This window comes from Corapipo altera, unplaced genomic scaffold (genome assembly GCF_003945725.1).
Source record: "Corapipo altera isolate COAL_440 unplaced genomic scaffold, ASM394572v1 160, whole genome shotgun sequence".
In the NCBI taxonomy this organism is placed as follows: Eukaryota; Metazoa; Chordata; class Aves; order Passeriformes; family Pipridae; genus Corapipo; species Corapipo altera.
In genome coordinates this window covers 155,326-175,904 of record NW_020885016.1, presented here as the reverse complement: position 1 = coordinate 175,904, position 20,579 = coordinate 155,326, and the positions used below count along the sequence as shown (strand labels likewise).

Here is a 20,579-nt window from a genome sequence, read left to right as displayed (position 1 = left end):
GGTGAGTTTCCACAACTGTCAACTATAAAAATACCTCATTGCTTTTGAATGTTAAAGCCTAGTTTGCAATCTAGTCCATGTTGATTTATGTAGCTTATCTCTCTTGTAAAAGCCACCTCACCAACGACTCGGAATCTGCTCGTCTGGTACTGTGAAAATTTATAACAGTGATTCCACTTTCAAGTGTCTTTCCTATTCACTCCTCTCCTCAGTACCCACATCACTCACACCACCAGCTCCCTCTAGCACCAAGTGTGGACACAAAAGTCCAGCAGAGCCCTCAACAGCACTGCAGAAAATGAGATTTTCTCCCGTGTTTTATAATACATTCCATTAACACTTCCCAGTATGAGATTTTTGTGATTGCTCACTAATTTTTTATTTTCTCTAATTCCCATATCTGTTCCTGGCAAGCTTCAGGCGGACAGTTGTACCTTTTTTTAATACATTTTGGTAGATGTTTGCTCTTTCATAAGTGTGCCACAGAGCACTTGTTTCTATTTATTTGTTGATTTCTGCATCACTGTCTCTGGTTTCTCAAGCTCATTAGAAATCTGATCTTGACCTTCAAAGTGCACCCCGGTTTCTCCAAAAATTTTATGAGTTAAAACATACAGGTCATTAATTAAAAAATTGCATAGAACTGGGGACAGGACACACACAGGCAGGGCTGCAGTAAAACAGCCTCCCAGTCCCAGGGACACGCTGCCACCCACGTGATCACCAACCATGGGAAGGTCAACAGGGGGAAGTGCCAGATTCTGTCTGGGATGGGGCAACCCTGGGTGTTTGTACAGACTGGGGATGAGAGGCTGGAAAGCAGTGCTGGGAAAGGGCCCTGGGGGTCCCAGTCAGTGCCCAGTTGTCCCTGAGTCAGCAGTGCCCTGGCAGCCAGGAGGGACATCCCTGTCCTGGGGCATCAGGGAGGGGATTGTCCCGCTCTGCTCTGCCCTGGGGTGACCTCACCTCAACATTGGGGCAGTTTGGGGGGACACAATGGAAGGAAGAGATTGAGCCATTGGAGAGTGTCCAAAGGAGGGACACAGAGATGGGGAAGGGCCTTGATTTGAAGCCACGGGAGGACACTGAGGGCACTTGGTGTGTTCAGCTGGAGCAGAGGAGACTGAGGGGAGACCTCAGTGCAGTTCCAAGTGCCTGGGCAGGGGCAGAGGAGGGGCAGGGACTGAGCTCTGCTCTGGGGGGACCAGGGACAGCAGCCAGGGAATGGCTGGAGCTGTGTCAGGGCAGGCTCAGGTTGGATCTCAAGCAAAGGTTCTTCCCCCAGAGGCTGGTTGGGCACTGCCCAGGCTCCCCAGGGCAGTGGGCACAGCCCCAAGGCTGCCAGAGCTGCAGGAGGGTTTGGCTGATCCTCTGGGGCACAGGGGGTGACTCTTGGGGATGGGCCTGTGCAGGGCCAGGAGTTGGACTGGATGATCCTTGTAAGTCCCTTCCAACTCAGCATATTCCAGGATTCTGGTAAAATCACACACCTTCTAAATGATGGAGTGCAAGCTCTGAGCTGTACAGGGCAAGCCTGGACAAGGAATTTGGCTGTGGTTTCTCCCTCATTCCTGGATCCAGAGTCCAGCAGGGGGGCTGCTGCTGGACGGGCTATTTTGAGCACAGTGCAGAGCACTGTTGCTGGGAGCTCACTCAGTGCCTCTGATCATGGCACTGTGAATCTGCCCACACAACTGCAATAAATCTCCTTGCCCCAGGACACTCTGGCTTTTCTCTGCTTGCACAATGCAACCATCCATTAGAGGAAGGGCTGCAACAGATGGGCTCTCCCTTCTCCAGAAACAAGGTAAGTGTCTCACCCAGCCAGAAATACTGGGCGCACTGATACAGACCATATTTCTTTAGTCTGCTTCTGAGAGAATCATGTGGAACAGTTTCAAAAGCTTTCCTAAAGCAAAATATGTCCCATCTGCTGCCTCATCTTCATCTACTAGACATTATTTTCTCAAAGAAGGAAATTACAGTAAGATCGCACGATTAATTCTCGGTAAATCTATGTCCTTTTTTCCCCCCCTTTTATCTTCTATTTGCTTTAAATTGATCATGTAATATTTTTTCAGACTTATTTCTGGGAAGAGTGGTCTCTCATTCTCTGGTTTCTCTTTTTTTTCAAGAGAGTTACACTGTGTTTGCCTCTCGACAGTGCTCAGTGATCTCACCTGCCTTCCACGAGGCAGGGCAGTCACTAATGCTCCAGTAATTGCTTCAGCTCTTGCCTGCACTGCCCACATGGCTCTCACAGCACATTCCCAGAGCTGTCTGAGGCCAGAGCTGCTAATCCGGAGAGACAAGGAGAGAACAAATATAAAGCACAAAACCAGTGTAAAAGGACATGAGGGATAAGACTCAGCTCAGAATATTTGCTCTGCTCTCACAATTGATGGTTTAGTACAGAATCATGGAATGGGTTGGGTTGGGAGGGAGCTTAAAGATCATCTCTGCCATGGGCAGGGATAACTTCCACTACGCCAGGTAGCTCCAAGCCCCGTCCAACCTGGCCTGGAGCCGTTCCAGGGACAGGGCAGCACATCAGGACACTGTATTAACACAGCAGGACGGTGCCTTCCAGCCCAGGAAAATCAAGCTGCCAACTCCAGGAAGGCTCTACCTGAAAACACATTTTCAGCTGAGAATCTTCGCTCCCCTGTGCTGCTGGGGGTTTAAATACCAGGAGCACAGTGGCAGCTGCACACGTGATGACAGATTTGCTGACTTAACAGGGAGACGACGCCGGGGCCTCTCACCAGACACCCGAGAAGTGCTGGGGAGGAGCACGAGGTCCCGCTGCATGTCACACATTTGCAAGGGAAATGCGAGTGAAGGATCCTGGAAGGCAAAGTCAGGCTGCTGGCTGGAAGATTTAGCCCCAGGGTGCTGTTGACAGTTCCTCTGAAATCCTTCCACTTCAACACGCAGCTCCAATTAGGCACCGGGGAAGGAGCCGCTACCGGGGGTGATGGGCTCCATCAAAACTCCGCAGTGAAATCAGGCTTTTCGCAAGGAAAACATGCATGATGAGTTTAATTAAGTGGGAGCTGGGGGAAATCTGTCATGAGTTAAGGGTAAACAGATTGCTAAGGGTTGGTACAACACAAACACTCTTTGTATCCCTGTAGTTCAGAGGAAGAGCTTAGTACAGGGGTGGAAGAGCTCCCAGGTGAAATTTATTGTATCAAAATGGACTAAGAAGCTAAACAAAGCTGCCCCCCAAATTAAGAACTATAAATCTAAAAAATTGAGGTGTGGGGGGGTAAATTAAAAAAAAAAACCAAAACACACAAAACCAAACGAAGTAAAACACAGGTGATAAAATCAGCGGCAAATAGTAAATCCCAGTGACAAAACTAACAATATACTACAGTATATGGCCATAAACTACAGAAAAGAGAGTATAAGTCATAAAAGGGAAAGGTTCTTTTTTTATATCAAAGAGAATGTTTTAAGGAATCTAGTCAGGCTAAAATTCTTACTGGAAAAGACTATACACTGAAAGTGTCTGGCAGTAAGAATGTAAATATATGAGGCGAGTTATCCCATCAGTCACCAGAGAAAGAAGACTGAGTGCTTAATGCTGAGAGGTGAAATACTAAACATGGGCACCTCTATTATTCATAAAATAAATCGATATAATGGCACAGAGGGAAAAAAAAGGTTAGAGAACCAATTTATAGAAACAGAGGCTGGCTGCTCTGCAGAGCTCTTGGAGCCTGAGCAGCCACAGAGAGGCTGCTCTGCTTAATCTCATGCAAGGTACAAGAGGAGGGAGTTCAAGAAGAGGCAATCAATGAACCAGCAGAGAATATGGAACACAAAACTCCATCCTGGAGTGCAATGGTTATGACTCGAGAGGTCTCAGTGGCCACAGAGCTCCCCACAAATGCTCAGGGAAAGCGCAATGAGACGGGAGGAGTGCTCAGAAATAAGGAACCCACTCCCCCAGCACAGCAGCACTGAAAGCACCAGTGGATCTAATTCTGGTGTTCCCATTCAATGCTGTTGAAAGATTAGACTGAGGGCAGAAAAGAGCCATAAAAAGAATATGAAGAGAGAAGAACATGTAACTGGGAAACTTAAACAGCTCAATTGAGGGGCCACTCGATAAACACCTTCACAAGGGGGAAATATCAACCAACGCTTTTTAATCTCACAGAGACAGAAGAAAGACTAAGGGCTGAAAAATGAAAGTGATTCAAACCAGAAATGAAACACACATTTTTTAACAGCAGTGATGATTAAATTTGGGAACAAACTACCACCTGAAGTGATGGATTTTGCAACTCTTGACATCTGGAACATATGTTCCTGTGAAAAGTTCAAGTTTTGATAAATAAGAATTTTTTCTCCCCTGAAAAACAATTTTGTCAGAAAATTCCTAGCCACTATTCGGGTTTCTTGTCTACTTAAAAAAGATAAAAGATGAGACAGAGAAAGAGCTTTGTACATTGAAAGTTGGTCAAAATGATAATAGAAGCAGAATAATGGAATTCCTAGATAAGGAGTATGATATGGTAGGAGTTAATTATCACAGTGTCTCTAATGGAAATTTTGCATCACTAGTATTTCAGAATTATTCGAACATATCTTTATAATAATGATCAAAAGGGAACTGCTTGACATAATCTACTTGAACACTCAAGAGCCTCCCAATAGCGTTTTTCAGGCAGGGCCTATTCCAGAAGAATCCTGCATGGATATTGGGGATGCCCCAGAAAGCCAAAGCACAGCCCAGTCCCCTGCCTGGTGTCCCAAACAGGTATTTCCCTGCAAGCTTGGGCTGTTCTGGGGAGGTGCTCAGTGGCATCATTCCAAGTCTAATTTCTGTAATTTCAATCAAGGCCCCAAGAACTCCTGCAGAAGTGCTTTTAATACACTACAGGAATGAAATATGACACAGAAGGTGCTGACAACTTGTAGAGCATCATTAAACATACCACAGCCATTAACAAATGTGCCAAGGCAGGCTGGTACATCTGTATGGAAGGCAGGCGGAGGAGCTGGGCTCCACATTGCTTTATTTTTTGACTAAAAAACACTTTAGAAGTCTCCAGCTTATCCTGAATCAATAGAATGTGAAGCATCACTGCAAAAAAAAAAAAAAATCCTCTTGGGAATTTTTAGTGGACTGAGAATTGTGGCACTTCTCAGTAAATGTCAGGCTTATCAGAGTTGTGAGTAAGCATCAGTTAGCTCTCAAACAAGCTGACTCTGTTCATTTCTCTCAGAACTGTGTGTAATATTCTCCTGGCAAGGAACAGCTCTTTTAGTAGACTGCAGCACAAATTTGTAAAAGAAGCTTGTCTCAGCTCTGATCCAAAAAGCAAAAGAGATCTCGATTAGATGCCTGTGGAAGGAGCTGGTTTTTGACTACAAAGCCCAGATCATTTGGAGTTAAAGGGATGCAAGAAATACAAACTTCTCCTTTTCAGATCATAACAGATGCAGCAATTGTAAGAAAACTTTCTTCCTAAGCCTGGTTTACCCACTTCAAATTACATCAGTAGCTTCAAGTATATTTTGACCCAGGAGTGGTTAACAACATCAATCTTTACAGCACACATTCATCCCTTTCTAAAGCCCCTCTCTTTATTTCTACCATGCAGCTTTTCTCTTTATATTGCTGGATGAGACTCTGCAGCATCGTGGTGAGATCTTCATTAGCATTCAAATCAAAATGCATTGTTTGCTGATGGAGTGGGGAGAGCAGTTCAGCCTTCCCTGCTCGTGCTCGCTGTGCTCACCGCTACCATCACAAGTGTTTACATCCACAGATGGGTTTCATTTTCTTTTGACAGAACATAACAAAGGCTGTGCTGGGTCAGAGTGAAGGTTCCTCTGCTCCAGCAGCTGTTTTTCAATCCAGATGCCCGGGGAAGGAGTTCAGGAACACACCAGGCCTGCAGCGGTGCTTTCTTGGAATGTTACTGTTTTCCAACAAAATGTGTCTTGGGACTTTTTGAGTCACAATGCCTGGTTTTACTGTTTAACAGGTTATGCTTTAACTCCTCTCCATTAACTTCTTCTCTTACCCCCCGAGCACAAGTAAACTTGGAGCATCCATAATATCCCATGGCAAGGGATTTTACAGCTCAATTACAAGTTTTGTCAAGAACCATCAACCACATTATACTGATTTCTTGCTGTTGCTTTGGAAGAGACACGAAAGGGGCTTCTCAGTTTGGAGAGAAGGCAGCAAGGGGGATGAGTGGGACTTACAAAATTATGGTGAGGCCATGGTGAGGTTGCATCTGATGTCCTGTGTCCAGTTCTGGGCCCTCATGGAAGAGAGACATGGAGGAGCTGGAAAGAGTCCAGAACTGGGAATAGAGCTGGGGAAGGGGCTGGAGCAGCAGGAGCAGCTGAGGGAGCTGGGGGGGCTCAGCCTGGAGAAAAGGAGGCTCAGGGGGGACCTTCTGGCTCTGCAACCCCCTCACAGGAGGGGGGAGCCGGGGGGGGTCGGGCTCTGCTCCCAGGGAACAAGGGACAGGAGAAAAGGGAACGACCTCCAGCTGTGCCAGGGGAGGGTCAGGTTGGACATCAGGAGAAATTTCTCCGTGGAAAGGGAGGTTAAACATTGGCAGGGGCTGCCCAGGGAGGTTTGGAGTCCCCATCCCTGGAGGTGTCCCAGGAAGGCCTGGCTGTGGCATTGAGTGCTCTGGGCTGGGGGACAAGGTGGGGATGGGGCACAGGAGGGACTCTGTGATCCTGGAGGGCTTTTCCAGCATTAATTATTCTGTGATTCTGTGATTTTTATGGTCACAGCCTGGAAAGGTGATCAGATACACAGACCATGGTCTGACCCACCAGATCATTTCTTATGTATTTATGACTAAGGTGTCTTAGTGCCCCCTCAGGACCCTTCCACGAGCTCTAACAAATTTTTGAATTGTGGTTTCTCACTAGAAAAACTTTCCCTAATATGTTGGGGTTTATCCATTTCTGCTTTTTTCCCCTTACAATTTCTCCTCATTGCTCAGCACGGACTCCAGTGTGACTGTCTGCAGTTCTCCACTTGGTTCCTGGGGACTTTCTCAGGGATTGTTGTCACATTTCCCATCTCCCATCCCTCCTGCAGGGACACTGATTTAAGTGACATGTTACACACTATTGTAGCTCCATAATTGCGTATTTGTTTTCCTTCTGAGCTCTTGAGTGATTACCAGATGGTCTTGGTAATTTCTGACTCTTCATCTTATCAATTAGTCCTAAAATGAATTTTATTGTCATTTAATTTGAGACGGTTCCTTACACTTGTCCCCATAAGTTTGGCTCTCATGGGAGAAGAACCTGCCTCAACTACAGTGAGCACCAACACAGAGCTGAGTTTACTTTAAAGCACCAGTTTTCTCTTTAACTGTAAATCCTTTCAGAGACTGGTCATCTGTTATACCAAACCTCTGCAAATATAGGATTCTGGCAATTTTGAAGATATTTTTACTAGTATTTTTATTATTCCGTTAGTGAGTTTGCACCTTAAAATTTCCCCTTGCCTGCCCTACAGGTTTAGCTTCACAGTTAATGCTTTTTTAAATTTTTTTCCAATAGTTTCTTTATTTGCTCAGAAATCCCTGATTTTGAACACTCTCCTCTACTCTGCTGTTAGAATATTGCCTTTTGGTCCCTTGTAGAATTATTTCACTTACTGATATATTGCTCTGAGCTTCAGATAGGGTGGTTTTATCTAGTTTCTCATCTTCTTCATCCTTAAAGCAGCTGCTTTTAATTTCCTTTTAAGAAGCTCCCCTGCTTTTGAATAGGTCCCATTTTTAAGTGAGGTATTACAGTGAGGTGGTTGGGGGGAAATCAAATACTCCTAAGATATTCTCATGAATCCCTCTGGGAAAAATGAGAGGTATCCATCAAGGTTTTTCCAAAGAAGGGAAGCTGTGGATGTGTAGCACCTCCAGCTGGAAGGGGAAGGATGGGGAGGGCTCCACAGGGAGCAGGGACTTGGATGCTGGGAGAGGTGGGCAGAGGAACCTCTAGCACCAAGCTACAAAAGGGCCTGGCAGGAGGCTGTCTACGGCCAAGTAAAAAACAGGGAGGGAATGCAGAAATCCCAAAGGAAAATTCATCTTCAAAGGCAGGAATGCACCTGTGTCAGCAGAGTGATGGGAACTCACTTGCTCAGAGAGGGGAGTTGGAAAGACCTTCTGTAACTGCAGGCTCCCTGCACTCACCCAGGCAGTGTGTCTGGAGCAGAACTGTCACATGTGACCTCTCCTCAGCATTCCAGGACTGGATTTTGTAGGCAGACTCTGGGGAGGCCGTGGGGAGTTTGGGGTGAGAGCCCAGGAGCATTTCCCCACACCACAGCTCCCAGCCCTGCAGTGCTCAGCACCTTATGGCTTGTGGGAACCAGTGACTCAGGGATGATGGAAAAACACCCAGGTATCTTTTTGGGGTGGCTGGCATCCAGTTCCTTGGAAAAAACAACCTTCCACCAAAAAAAGAAGGGCCAGCATGGGATGCACCGAGGTCCATGCACCTCTTCTGCAGGGCAGGACAGCTCTTCAGGCTGTCACTGGCTGGTGTCATCCCACACGTGGGTCAGAGAATATGCTGAGTTGGGAGGGACCCACAAGGATCATCCAGTCCAACCCCTGGCCCTGCACCGACCCATCCCCAAGAGTCACCCCCTGTGCCCCAGAGGATCAGCCAAACCCTCCTGGAGCTCTGGCAGCCTTGGGGCTGTGCCCACTGCCCTGGGGAGCCTGGGCAGTGCCCAACCAGCCTCTGGGGGAAGAACCTTTTGCTGAGATCCAACTTGAGCCTGCCCTGACACAGCTCCAGCCATTCCCTGGCTGCTGTCCCTGGTCCCCCCAGAGCAGAGCTCAGTCCCTGCCCCTCCTCTGCCCCTGCCCAGGCACTTGGAACTGCGCTGAGGTCTCCCCTCAGTCTCCTCTGCTCCAGCTGAACACACCAAGTGCCCTCAGTGTCCTCCCACGCCTTCAAATCAAGGCCCTTCCCCATCTCCCTGTCCCTCCTTTGGACACTCTCCAATGGTTCAATCTCTTCCTTCCATTGTGTCCCCCCAAACTGCCCCAATGTTGAGGTGAGGTCACTCCAGGGCAGAGCAGAGTGGGACAATCCCCTCTCTGATGCCCCAGGACAGGGTTGGCCCTCCTGGCTGCCAGGGCACTGCTGACTCATATGTGGCAGCAGTTGGTCACATTTGGAGTACTTGGGATAGTGGTGTGTCCAGGCACAGTTTTGCTCCCAGCTGCAGGTGTCCCAGCCCTGCAGGACCCTGCCCATGGGGACAGGCTCCCTCCTCCCACAGACAAGCTTTACAAAATGCAATGGAAATGGAATATCAAGCAGGCAGCTGGCACGTCCCAGGCAGGCTGCAGAGCCATGATGACTCACAGAAACAAATCTGCCAGATGTTCCAGCCCCACAAGGGAGCCACACGCTCGTCCTACTGTAGGAATTGTGGTTTGCCTCCTGTCGTGTTGCTTCCTGCAAGAACGCTGGAAAATGGTGCTGGCTCGAGAGTTACTTTCCCTGCCTAAAACTGGTGCTGCCATAGGTTTGTGGAGTTGGTGACTATCAATAAGAAATAACTCAGAGCTCAGAGAAATGCTGTGCTCCCCTCTTCCTCCAGCGTGGCTTGTTTACACCCTGTGCTGCAATCTGAAAAATGCCATCTCTAATGAATACTAAATAGTGGGAGGCTTTTCCTCAGCAGCCTGTTACTGAACCTGATTGCTGTGCAGGATAATGTGCTGGGAGAGAGCGGGGGCTTGGCTGTGTCTCTCTGTTTCATGCAGTCATAGAAACTGTCAGGCTTAGGTGGCTCTGTGATCTCCAGGCAGCAATGTCTCCCTGCACTCTTTCCCAGCTACCCATTTATTTTTAAAATGTTCCATTGTTACTGTCACTCAGCCCTTTCAGCCAATTTTCATGTCATTATTATTTCCGTCTCTTTAAAATTTATCTACTTATGCAATTTTAATCTTTTTTTTCTTTTTCCAAGCCAATTCATAGTAATATGTTAACAGCTGCCTTGTAGTGGAAGTCACTGGGAGTTAATACTCCAAAGCCCTCACTGTTAAGAACTGACTCACCTCAGTGTTGTAAATCTGCACTGCCTTGCACCCCTCCCCTCAGAGCATTCTCATGTGTCTGCTTATCACCAAGAACATTCCCGACCCTGCCTGTGGAGGGCACATGAAAAAAGCAAAGGATACCAGTGAGCAAGGAATCTTTCCCCACACAAATGACATCTGAAATATTTCTACAGCTCCTTAAGCTCAAAGGACCAGGAAGCAGAAGGGGTCTGTATTGCAAAAGACCAGGAATAAAGGAGGGAGAGGAGGAAGAGTTGTAACAGGGTCCTTGCTCACATTTCAATATTCCTGCAGCCAACATGGAATACAGCTGCCTCTATTTTGGGAGTGTGATGACACTGTTGATTTCCCTCCTCTGCCAGCAGTTCCATCTTCCCTGTGAGGGTGAGGAGGCCCTGGCACAGGTTGCCCAGAGAAGCTGTGGCTGCCCCTGGATCCCTGGAAGTGTCCAAGGCCAGGTTGGATGGGGCTTGGAGCAACCTGGGATAGTGGGATGACTCCCTGCCCATGGCAGGGGGTGAAATGTCTAAGGTCCCTTCCAACCCAAAGCATTCTGTGATTCTTGCAAACAACCCAAGGCATGACCATGATGATAATTCTACATAACAGCACAGCAGGAAAGGTACTGACCCAAAGCCTTGTTAATGCACAACACAGGTAAGAGTTTGTTGGGTGGTATTTTTTTGACCCTTTTTAGATATTGAATTCAGGCAAAATCAATGTTTCTGAATAACAACAAATCATTCATACCCATTGCAATGGTGATCTTTTCTCCCTTGACTCATACACAGGAGTGCTCACATAAATATACATCCACTTCCCATCCACACAATATCAAACACCCCAGAAGTGCTACAGGATGCAGCATAATACGTTGGTTTGGGAAGATCAACCCTGCAGTCACGTGTGTGCACTGAGAGGAGATACTAAAGCTCAGCACACAGGCACTGCTGGCTGAGCTGTGCAAAGGTCACCCTGTGCTGTGAATAAGCTCATGTCAACACTGTGAGTTTATGAGTGCAGAAGACACTTTGCAGAGGAGATCCAGGCTCTCTGGGTTAAAAGGTTATGAAATTTAGTCTAATCTCTATTTCTGTTTTCTTAGACGTTCACTATCAATCTATTATAGGCAAAGAAGTCAGTGCAACCCAAAACTAGGTTTCCCAACTTCTTTTACATGACCCTGACCATATTTATCATAGAATCACAGAAGGGTTTGGGTTGGAAGGGACCTTAAGGATTCCACTCTCCTGCCACCCCCCTTCCACTAGCCCAGGTTGCTCCAAGCCCCGTCCAACCTGGCCTTGGACACTTCCAGGGCTGGGGCAGCCACAGTTTCTCTGGGAACCTGTGCCAGGGCCTCCCCACCCTCACAGGGAAGGATTTCTTCCTAATATCTAATCTACAAGACAACTTCTACAAGACTGTTCAGACTTGTAGTTCAAACTGCTCAGAATTCTCCCAAGCTACCCTGAAATCTCTTTTTTAAATCACACTGATTTGCATCATCATTTCTCAGACTGAAATAAAATAATTTCTTTTTGCCAAAACATTCCTTCCACCACTCCCTTGAGAACCACTTGTGTCTCTGTGCTTTATCACAGGAGTTTCACATTTGGCACAGGCCTTCTCCTGGTGAAAGGTTTGTATCTGTTGCCTTCACAACTGTCCACAATGTTCTTATACACTTTCAAGCAACTGGAACCACTCACAGTCATCTACAAGTCAAACAGAATAAGCAAGATACCAAAAGATTTAACACCCAGGAAAAGAAAATCACCAGAATAATCAGAATGATTTCTAAGTACATAGAAACTAATAAGGAGATGAGCACTTGTCAACATGAATCCCTCAGGAACAAAACAAGCTGATTCAGTCTAATTTTGTTCTCCAGTGCATGAGACTTTGTGGGTAAGGAAGAAGCAGCAGATTCCACACACCTCAATGTCACTGAGGCTCCTGACATTGTCCCACGTGGGTGAAAAATGCGCTGGCTGAAGTCATGACACAAATCTGGTTGGAATCTGCAGTCTGAAAGCAGTTTCCAATGGTTCACTGTGAAATGCAAAGGACAAATTGAATGGTTACTCAGCTGTTCATAAGATCCACTCAATATTTTATTGATAGCCTGGATGAGGGAATGGACTGTGTGTTTATTAAATCTGCCAAGATTAAATCTGCAAAGAGTGGCTGCAAATATATGGGGGAGAGTGGTATTAGAAACTTTTGACAACTTGGACAACTCTATAAATACAGGAGCCATCTCAATGGTAAAAAGCATTGTGGTTTCACTTAGGCAGGAGTAAAGTGCACAAATACAGGACAGACATCAGCTGGGCAGAGAGCAGTCTGGAAAGAAAACCAATCTAAAGGTTCTGATAACAAGCTGAACAGGGGTTATTGTCTGAGCAGAGAGAAAACACTCCTCAGGCATATTAGCAGAAGAATTACCTACAAGACATCTTGCAGGTCCTTTTGGTGTTCTCAGTGACACCTCGGTGCAGAGGCACATCCAGCTTTGGGTGCTGCTCCTCTGACAGGGTAAGCAGCAACACGAAGGGTTGGAGGGCTGGAAAAAAACATGGCCTGAATCAGGAGACTGAGAACAGAATATGCTCAAAAGAGAGAACACCATGGAAAGATGCAGTAACAGCCCTGACAGAGCAGGATCAGTGCAGTAACAGTCCTGGAGCAGATCAAAGTCTGCTACAAAATGGAAGAGAAACAACCGCTTTGCACACGCCAAGAGTATCATCAGCAGATCTGATTGTGTGTGGAAGGAGGAGATGGAATAAGTGATCGGCTGAGATTTCTTCCAACTTCACTTTTCAGTGATTCTGTGCCCAGCTGAAGACGATTAGAGTTTGTCTGTACCCAATTTGCCCTGATGTCCCCCAGTGCCTTCACACAGCAATTGCTCATGCACATTTGCATCATTTTTGAATTAATGTCTTCATTAAGGTTAGTGTTTTACGTTCATCCTACCATCCTAAGACTATCTGTCTCACAAATACCTTATCAAAATGTTATTTGCCAAACCATCCTGACTCACAACTCATTCATCAAAAGCCATTTTAATAATTAGTCCTCAAATCCTAATTCAATAAAATCTTCATATCTTGATTTTCCTTCCCACCCAGCACAATGGGCAAAATGGTTTGTAATCCTTTGGCACCATTACTTTCAGACTCACAGAACCCAGATTAGAGCTGCTGGTGCCAGTCTCCCTTTCCAATGACATAATTTTAGAAATTACTACGATTTTAGAAAAGAAAATGTGGACATCTTGGGCCTCTCAGCTGCAGATTCTTACAGAAGACACTGCTGGGGTCATTAGTATCCAGTCCAATCCCTGGCACAAAGGCAGGTGTAGCCCTACCTGTGTCCATTCTGACATCAGAAAAAATCTTAAAATACTTGAAATCTTCCAAAACTACCCATTTCAGTGATTCTACATCCTGTATTAACTGCTGATGCCCCTGCTAGTGCAGTTCAGCCTGTTATCTCCAGCCATTTTCCCATGGAAAGCAGTTTAAGCTGCAGTGGCCAGGCAGGGCAGCTGATAAATATGACACTTTCTTAGTCACCATGACTTCTCAGGGTGCCAGGGGAAAGCTGTGCTGCCTTATCCAATCATTATAATCAATGATCAATATTGATCAGAACCAGCTATAGCCCAGCTTCCTGCAGGATTCTAAATGGCTGGAAACTGCTGGAAGGACAGCAAAGATCCTTGTGAAATTGTGCAGGTTCTGAGATTTATGGAAGCACACCTCGATTTCACTGGCATACATTCAGTTACATCAACATTATATAAAACTTCATATATAAGGTTTCTTATATAAAAGAAATCATGCACACCACAGACCTCGTTAGCTCTGTGTACCCTGTTAAATTGAGTTGATATGTCAGAGAGTAGAAACCCAAAAGATTCCTGATTTATCATCTTAATCCTTTACATTTCCTCTCAAGAATTCACACTGCTGTCATTTTCTCCTCCATTCCCATTACCTTCTTCGTAACATATTGGCCTTCTTACTTTTACTGAATAATTCCTAGTCTATTATATCTATAATTATACTAATAATTAAGCATGCCTTTTCATCAGCTAGCAGCTAATTACTTCTGTTCCTACCCAGCTTGCTCAGAAAACAGTCAATTCATCTGCATCCCCATCACTCTCCCCGTTGCTAAGCAGTCAATGCCACTCAGCAGTGGCACTGCAATGGGGTGGGGTGACTCGTCCTGCATTAAAGGTGCTTTGTGGCACCTGAGTGGAGCTGCCTTTCACCCTCAGAGGAGTTTTTCACCTGAGCAAGCTTTAGTCACCTTTGCTTGGCAAAGCTCCTTATCCCAAACAGCTTTGGAGCTGCCTGGAAGCAGCTCCTGCTCACTGCAAGGAGTAGTTTGTCATTGGAGAGACACAAAAAGAACTGCATCCTAAACCAGCCTCTGCCAATTCAGTCTTAGGCCTTTTTTCAGTCAGACCATACCCAAGATTTTGTTAGATGTGAACTGAAGCCATGAAGCCTTCTAAGCTCTCCATTATCTGGACTTCTGTAAAGCTTTTCACGTGGCCCCCCACAACAGGATGGTGAGAGGGATGGAGCAGCTCTGCTGGGAGGAAAGGCTGGCAGAGCTGGGATTGTTCAGCCTGGAGAAGAGAAGGATCCAGTGTGACCTAATTGTGGCCTTCCAGTGCCTGAAGGAGCCGACAGGAAAGATGGAGAGAGACTATTGACAAGGGCCTGCAGTGACAGGACAAGGGGGAATGGCTTCAAACTGCCAGAGGGCAGGGTTAGATGGGATATTGGGAAGGAATTCTTGGCTGTGAGGGTGGGGAGGCCCTGGCCCAGGTTGCCCAGAGAAGCTGTGGCTGCCCCTGGATCCCTGGAAGTGTCCAAGGCCAGGTTAGATGGGGCTTGGAGCAACGTGGGCTAGTGGGAGGTGTCCCTGCCCATGGCAGGGGATGGAACTGGATGATCTTTCAGGTCCCTTCCAATACAAACTCTTCTGTGATTCCATGACTCTCCAGTGTTATCACAGTGCAGAACCACTGGCACTCACATGCTGTTTATCCCATCTGGATCATTCCTGTGTTTGCTGCTGTGACAACTGGACATTGTCATCCTGACTCTGCTGCTCACTCTGCCCCAAATCACTCATGCTAATTAGTACCAAACTTCAGTGAAGTGGTGAGAAATCAGCTCAGATTGATTTCCGCCCCCCCCCCAATTACCTGTCATTTTGTCTGTTGTAGGCTGGAGAGAGAAGCTGCTGTTCCAGGGCAGGAATTCCCACCATCACCAGCCTTGGCAAGCTGCTTCCTTCCCTGTTTCTCAGTTAATGAAATCAGGTAAATTAACGTTAGTGAAATGTTAATGGCTGATATTTGTAGGCTTCCCAGAGACTGGGCTGGGCCAAACCCCTTAATCCTTTTAGCTGATTCATGACTGCGTCCTCTGAAATGAAGAAATGTTGGCAAATGCAGTGATTGTGCTTGATTCCAGAGAAAGGGAATTCGAAAATGAGGAAATTTGTTAAAGAAAATGCTCAGAGTGGCAGCCAGAAAGGTAAAATGTTTTCAGATGGCAGGTAGACTATTTTAGGATTCTATATTGGAGGCTCAAAGCAAATGCATATAACCTGTCAAAAAAAAAAGACTTGAGAGGAAAACAAAAAGCTGGCATCATAAAACAGCAGGATCAGGGAGGCTCTTGGAAGTTAAAAGGTATCCTGCAAAAAGCTGAAGTTGTGTCTGAAAAAGGAAAACTAAAAAGAACATAAATTCTGGCAGACTAAATGTAAAAGCACAATAACGTAGAAAGAGTTTAGAAGCAGTTTGCTAAAGAAATAGAAAAGTATGCTATAAATCCTTCCTGAACACATCAAGAACAAGAAGCCTTGGAAGAGTCAGTGTGAGGAAGAAGACTCAGAAAAGATGATGCCATCACAAAAAAAATCCCAAGCTCTTTTTTTTTTTTTCCCCAAATCTCTCTTCACCTGGAGAACCTTGAAAACTCTCGAACCAGCACCTTGTTTGTAAGGCCTTCAGAGAAGGCTTGTCTTAATTTCAGGGTGTTAAGTGGAGATTACAGACCAGATAAAATGAATAACAACGTATCGCTGTACACGGCCAGAATTCAGGCAGGGTTTTTATTGAATGTTAAATATGAATCATCTGACCTAACACCCTCAGTATGTATGTAACCTTTTGCTGGAAATTGCTGTGATTTTCAAAGGGCTGGAAGGTAACGAGTAAGAAATCGGGTTTTTTAAATAAATCCAGTGGTGATTCAAGAAACCACAGATCAGTAAGTTTAATGTCCATATGGGTCATATTGGCTGAAGCTCTGGCAAAGAACAGAATCAGCAAGCATATGAATAAAAGTAACATGTTAAGGAAAAGTAAACATGACTTTTGTAAAAGGAATCTGAGCCTCCTGAATCTGCTGGAATTCTCTGAAGGACTCAAAAGCATGTAAATAGCAGAGCTCCAGCTGAGAAATTTTCCCTGCATTTCCAACTCACCCCAAGCTTCCAGAAACCTCATGCGTAGAAGGTCCCATCAAAGGCTCTTAAACAAACTAAACAGCCAGGGACTGCAGGTAAGGACCTCACAGAGTTAAATAAGCATTTAGTACTGGAAAAAGAAGATTATACTAAAGGATGAGTTTTCACAGTAGAAGATGATCATCAGGGGAGTCCCACGGGGATTATGGTCCATGGTGCTCAATGTGCTCAGGAATGATTTGGAAAGCTGGTGGAACAGTGAAGAAGATTTCTGATAAAAACTAAATTAATTAGGATAATATTTACTACAAAAAACTTCAAGATCTTACAACACTGAGCAAGCCTCATGACAAAGTGGAAGATAAATTTCAGCCCTGACAACCATAATCTGGCTATCCACAAAAAGCAACACTAACTTTACACGGGGAGTGATGGGCCCTGAGGTAGTTTGCACAATTTAGGAAATGCATCTCAACATCGTAACAGCTTGTTCTATGAATATATGACCCCATTGCTGAATAGCAGGCAAAAAAAAATTCCAAAGCTTAGCACAGTTTGGAGAGAAAAGCACAACCTTGCCCCTGTACAATTTATGGTGTCTCTGCTTCTCCAAAACAAAGCACACTTCTGGTACCTTCACCTGAGACAAACTGTAACAGGCAAAAGAAAAGATACGTGGCAGAATGACAAACACAGTAAGTACAAAACCTCTTTCATGTGAAAAACAAAGTTAGCAGGAGAAGTTGAATGGGAAGGGATCACTTGGCGTTTGTCGTTGCCAGTCGTGCCGAGCAGGCCAGGTGCCAGGGAGGGGGGACGGACACCGTACAAGAGCTCTGTCTCGTGCCTCTTTGTTCAGCTGCTGAAGCCTTCTATGCTGTCAGACAACGATTTCAAGGGCTGTGGGAGAGCTGTGACAGCTACGCTCCATACATAATCCCTGCATGTTTTCAGGAAAAAGAATATAAGGGGGGAAAGGAGGAATAAACAATTGCTGTACTTGCAGTAGTTTCTGTGCCCGTTAATTCATCATTCAATAGAGGTCTCTACTTCTTTTCCCATCTGCCCTCCTCCTACCACATTTTCTGAATTAAAATTTAAAAAAATAATAATAATTAAAAAACCACAATTAAGCAGCATTTATTAACATCTGCCTGTAGTGACCCAGCTGTTGTTCACCAGCCTCTACAGTGATGTGTTTTAACATCCTCCTCTCACCTTTCTACGCTTCTTTCCCAGCTCCTTTGAGCACAGGGGGTTCAGGCTGTTAACTCAGCTCCTTCAGGGACAGCTCTACCTTTCAGTCACTTGTGCAGTGACTTGTACCAATTGGTCCCAGCCCTGATCACAGCCTTAAACTCCTGGCGAGCCATTAATAATACACAGCAATCATTTTAATTGCAACCGGGTGTCTGGAATTTAGGAGCTGTGCACAGACTTCCTTCTATCCACAATATTATTGTCCCATTGTGCATTTTGGAGTTTAGCTCTCATTAAAAGTAATAGAGGGAAATAGTCTGTAGCAAACTGAATGTGTTTGTTTTCACAGTTCACCTCCTGCTCCTCTGCACTAAAACACTCTCGCTCAGTGACAAGACCACAGCTGTTGCCATCGTTTCCTTACCTGCAGAGTGCAATATTTAGCTGGAGGGACACTGAAGTTTTCTGTTTGTTAGTTATCATGTCAACAACTCTCACCTTATCACTTCAGTTTCCATTCTGTTGATAAAACCTGTCAGCCTTCCTTGAGTGGTTCCAGGCCCTCAGAAGAAATCACATTAAATTGGCACATCCAAGTAAATCTGGAAGCGATGTGCTCCTGGCTCACCAAAGGAAATGGGGGAGGGCTTGAATTTCTCTCCCTCTTCCTCCCTGCACAGCTCCAATGTCCGAGTGCTTGGAGCAGTGTTGAAATCCTCCCTACGGACTCAGCAGTTCAAGTCAGATCAGGTCTTTGAATATGGCCCAGAGGAGACGTCTGTGGAGCCGAAATTGATATGTTTAAACGTAAGAGACAATAATCATTTCTTCAAGTATAAGCTAAAAATACCCGGAAAAAAATGGAATTCATAATGGAGATTTTAAAGATCTGTGACACACCAGAGCCTGCACAAGGGTTTTAATGAGAGAGAAGCCAATTTAATTGGTCAGTGCGAGCAGATGCTTTGCTGGGTGAGTGGGCTACGAGGTCTCACAGCCCTGGTTAACGCCAGGAGCATCAGCCCTGTCCTCAACATGGCTGTGACAAGCCCGTGTCACAGCAGCGCAGTGTCAGAACCAGGGAACCTCGGTAATCAACGTCTCCACGGTGTCAGATCACAGAGCCACGGGGAGAGAGCACTAAAAGGAGGAGGCAAAAGCTGACAAAGGAACATTCCTGAAAGTAATTGCAGGACTGACCATCTCCTCTTGTCGTTTGCTTCATTATCACTCTGGGCATGAAGCTGAACCAGCCTGTTAAGTTTTAACGCTGCGTTAACAGGGAGCTGCCGAGCACCAGGGCTCAGGTTTACAGGCCTCCCCTGTGAAAACTCTTCTGCAGTGTGTGTCACCGTCCTAGGAAAGCCAGGAATAACTTCCGTGGCCCGTTCAATTACAGACACTCACACCCAGCTCCCTCTCCTCGTGGCACAGCTCATCAATCAGGGCCTCTGTCACTGTGTCTCTTCTCATCGCAGTCACCAGAAGGCTCTGAGCTCCCTCCCAGTCCATGCGACATTTACTGTCAGGGGCTGTCAACACCAAGAGATTCTCCCAGGGCCTCCGAGTTCATCACAAAGCAACAAGATCTATCCCCAAAATGCGCTCCCAGTTCCAGCTCTGGATTACAGTGACTGACTGAGGGGCTTTGCAGCACTCAGGGAAGAGTGAAACAGCAGCACGAGCTGCAGCTCATGCCCAAAGACCTTTGTTTTCTTATTCTCTTGTTAGAAAAATACAACTGCTTTAAGAGAGGTTTCAGGCTAATGATTAATTAAGCTTCCTCAACACCATCCCTTATAAACTTATTAAGGGAAAGCTGAGATTGTTTACTTGGAAATTTAGCCTTCCCATCTTTAGCATTGATCCTGCCTTCACTCTCTGTTTAACAACACAGTGACCTAGTGGAAAAAATTTATAAAACTTAATAAATTGCAGTAGGCAATATTGACAGAGTGTGTATATGCACATTTGGGTTTGTATGAAGTATTATAAGAAATCTAATAAAGTAAAACAAACACATTTGCTTTGTTTGTGAGCTGTGAAACAAGATCCCTGTAATTACAATGTTTGAAGCATACTTGGTCAAAGGGGTATGGTGAGATTTTTGGCCGTATATTTCTGGTTTGAGATTGAAGAACAACTATTGTTTATCAAGGGTTACATGTTGCACAAAACTGCTTTGCTCAAGATGCAGAAAAATAAAAATGTTGATGAAAACCTAAGTTAGCAGAAGACCTCTATGAGACCAGAGGAACCAGCACCCAGAGAATAAAGTTCCAGTGGCAAATGTGTCTCGAAGAAACAATGAAGGACTTGGAGATATGTTCATTTTGCCTGACCTTTAAGGGGGAATGGGCCTTAATGAGTGTTTAAACCAGTGACTGAAAGAGTGCTTTCAATTGCAAGGTTTTTAGAAGACCATAGAATGTATACAGCCTTCTAGAACCTTGATGTCTATTTTTAACTTGCTTTCTACTACAAGCCTGGTTTCCTCTTCCAATCAAAATAAACATATTTCTTAAGGAGCACAGTACTTATTTCCCTAAGGAGCAAAGTATTTATTTCCCTAAGATTACCGTGGTAACAAATAGAGTTTTCTCAGCCTCTTCTGGTACACTCACTGTGCTCAGCCATGGATCACCACCATCTGAGTCCAACAATCCAGGCCATTTTCCATCCAATTTATAGCCCATTTACCCAATCCATACCTCACCCACCAGGTTGGTAAGATGACACTATGAGTGCCCATGTCAAAGTCTTGGTAGACTCAAG

General features: G+C 45.5%; 2 long non-coding RNA genes across 4 annotated transcripts in view; one reads left to right on the top strand and one right to left on the bottom strand.

Annotated features, from left to right (window-relative positions):
• Positions 1-20,579, bottom strand: part of LOC113958978 — a 42,001-nt gene that overhangs the window by 15,837 nt on the left and 5,585 nt on the right. Inside the window, exons 2-3 of the long non-coding RNA XR_003531668.1 lie at positions 12,032-12,146; positions 10,089-10,178 (exon numbers count right to left, since the gene is read on the bottom strand). This is a non-coding gene — a long non-coding RNA (uncharacterized LOC113958978). The remainder of the gene's footprint in view (positions 1-10,088; positions 10,179-12,031; positions 12,147-20,579) is intronic.
• On the top strand, positions 1,667-20,332 carry LOC113958979. 3 transcript variants are annotated; one of them, XR_003531670.1, is made up of 4 exons: positions 1,667-1,807; positions 15,352-15,447; positions 17,225-17,299; positions 18,154-20,332. It is a non-coding gene; the product is annotated as an uncharacterized LOC113958979 (long non-coding RNA). The 3 variants fall into 3 exon arrangements; XR_003531671.1 differs by lacking the exon at positions 17,225-17,299; XR_003531669.1 differs by having other exon boundaries at positions 17,225-20,332.